The sequence below is a fragment of the Sinocyclocheilus grahami genome, unplaced genomic scaffold (assembly GCF_001515645.1).
Source record: "Sinocyclocheilus grahami isolate Dianchi unplaced genomic scaffold, SAMN03320097.WGS_v1.1 scaffold736.1, whole genome shotgun sequence".
In the NCBI taxonomy this organism is placed as follows: Eukaryota; Metazoa; Chordata; class Actinopteri; order Cypriniformes; family Cyprinidae; genus Sinocyclocheilus; species Sinocyclocheilus grahami.
Window position 1 is genome coordinate 294,327 of NW_015505915.1, and position 2,617 is coordinate 296,943.

Here is a 2,617-nt window from a genome sequence, read left to right on the forward strand (position 1 = left end):
ATTGAGCACAGAAACAATTGCTGTGTGTGTGTGTGAGTGAGTGTGTGTGTAGGCCTACTGTATTCCTGTCACATACAGTCACTATAGTCCCTTTGAATAAAAGTGTCGGCATTAATGTTGGACAGATGCCGCTTTTCATCAGTACTGGGGCACAGACCCCTCCATCAAAAAGCTTTCTCATATTTTGATATTTTTTATAGGCCTACTGTTATGGATATATAAATTGTATTTATCTGCAGTATGGCGTTGTTAATAAGCTGCACATGAAATAAAGAGTTGTCTAGTGTCCCGTCACCGCTGTGAACTATTAAGTGCGTGAGTGAAGTATCCGCAATGAATCAAACTAAATCACGAACCGTTTCAGACCTTTTTGCAAACCTGTTTAGATCAAAAGAGTGATTCATTAGCGAATCTAGTTCTGATTTCCAACAGCTAACAGAAAAAACAAACAATATGATTGCCGAAATATTGTCAGGCAGTCATTCTGAGGTCTGAAATCTCATTCTCAGACAGAATTTATCAGTAGTATTTCATGGGGGCACAGCGGTATACTATTTCACACATTAAAGGGTCTAGCGTGGCTCTTCATTAACCCTAATGCTTGATTAAATGTGCACTGAATTAATATTAGGTGTGTAGTAATTCTCCAGTGATTGTCAAATGTTTTGCCTATTTTTTACCGTTTCTTTTGATTACTTTTAATGTTGAACATTATTAAAATGTGCACACCTTATTCACAATTCCTATGAGACTCAACACTAGGTACTCCGATACAGCATGTGGCAGTAACGAGGTCACTATGTAATGTTATTCAACCACAAGCGGGAGCAGAAATCCCACTAGCCAGCAAATGCGACCGTTTTCTATTAGGAACTTGCAGTCTTCCACCAGGGGGCGCGTGGTGGCCCAGCAAGCCGACTCGATCATTGAGCTACAGCCAAATCTCAAGGTTTGTTTTGTGTTACGGTGGCCATTTGTGCACCTAAATGAATAAGTGTCAAATTGACATTCAGTCCACAATCCTACACGATAAACAAAACCTAAATCCGCAATAGTAATCCCTATACGATTATATACAAAAACAAAAGGAAGTCATCAGAAACGACGGTCATTGGTCCATCCTCATCAGCGCTGTGAAAAGTAACAATCATCACGTGACAACGCCGTCTACATTACCAATTTCAGTAACGCTCTGAAACAATAATTTACACTAGAAAAACGAAACGTGACATCCTTAAAATCTGTTACATTTAAAATAGAAAGTTAACAGTCACAATAATTTTACACCCATCGTTTCTGACCAATTAGAGACATCGTTCGGACCGTTAATCCCAGCCTGTGTTGGGCTTCGTGAGTCATGCTAATAGCCGTTCTATCCGCTCGGTGTATTTGTTTCTATGAGAAATCAAGAGGGAAAAGGCTGAGTATGAAGTAAACAGATGTTCTCAGTGTCTTGATAACATTCCAAACCTTTCACAATCAACAACCACCTAAATGTTTTTCGCAGTCTGTCATCTGGCGAGGTCAGCGCGTTTCGGCCGATGCGGAGGCGTTTTCCATGAATCCCTGCTGCACTACAGTATGTGCAGGAGGCCTACAACTTAACAGGTCTGTGTGGACTGAGCTCTATTATCTGTGAACGCTTTATGCTTATGGTGTTGAGGTTTATACTGAGTGCCACTTGATTGAATAATTACTAGGCCTAATAATGCATATATGTACAATAATGATTTGACATTTGGTACAAATGTCTGAGATTACTAGTCAATAATGCTTCTCTTTGGTGTACTTCCTTATAAATGTTATGATTGAGAACCATTTTTATGATCAATTTTAACATATAAATTAATTTAATATCTTAAAGTCACCATAAAATAAAAATAAACTCTTTTTTTTATATTGCAGTGATTATTATAAATGATTTATCAATGTATTATTATTATATTCATAATCTTCAGTCAGAAAACACTAACTCCCAGCAGCATCTCTTCTCTGATGATTTGTGCACTGGGGGGTGAGGGCGGCACAATAATGAAACAGCTGGGTCCAGAAGTAAAAACCTCATTTATTTTCTCCATAGGGAAAGTGTTTTTTTTTTAACGATAACTTATAAACCTTTAAAGGGGTCATATGATGCTATTTTAAAGATCATTATTTTGTGTATTTGGTGTAACAGAATATGTTGACATGCTTTAATGTTCAAAAAACACATTATTTTTCAAATACTGTACATTATTGTTGGTCCTCTATGCCCCGCCTCTCTCAAACGCTTCGTTTTCAACAAAGCCCCCTCCTTTGACAAGCGCAGTCTGCTCTGATTGGCCAGCTGACCCAGTGCATTGTGATTGGCCAAACACCGCAAGCACGCGTCGGAAATGTAACGCCCCTTACCATAATCGCGAGCTTCATCTTTCAAAGTAAATATCAAGACAGTTAATAATGTCATTAGTTTTACCATCAGTTCAAGCCCGAAAGGGCAACAGAGTCGCGTGACAGACACAGTGATGATGCAGTACACCTGCAGTACGCGGTTAAGACAGCTGACGTGCTATGATTTCTGACAGGCTGTTCACTCTCCTGTGATGTGACCCTGTTCCCCTCACACACACACACACAC

The 2,617-nt window shown here is 39.2% G+C and overlaps 1 protein-coding gene across 4 annotated transcripts in view; it reads left to right on the forward strand.

Moving 5' to 3' along the window:
• Positions 1–1,249: 1,249 nt before the first annotated feature.
• Positions 1,250–2,617, forward strand: part of LOC107560632 (uncharacterized) — a 6,114-nt gene continuing 4,746 nt past the window's right edge. Inside the window, exons 1-2 of one of the 4 annotated variants that reach the window (XM_016244868.1) lie at positions 1,250–1,431; positions 1,508–1,608. The gene's annotated coding sequence lies outside the window, so the exon portion shown is untranslated. The other 3 variants (XM_016244866.1, XM_016244869.1, XM_016244867.1) reach the window with 3 other exon arrangements.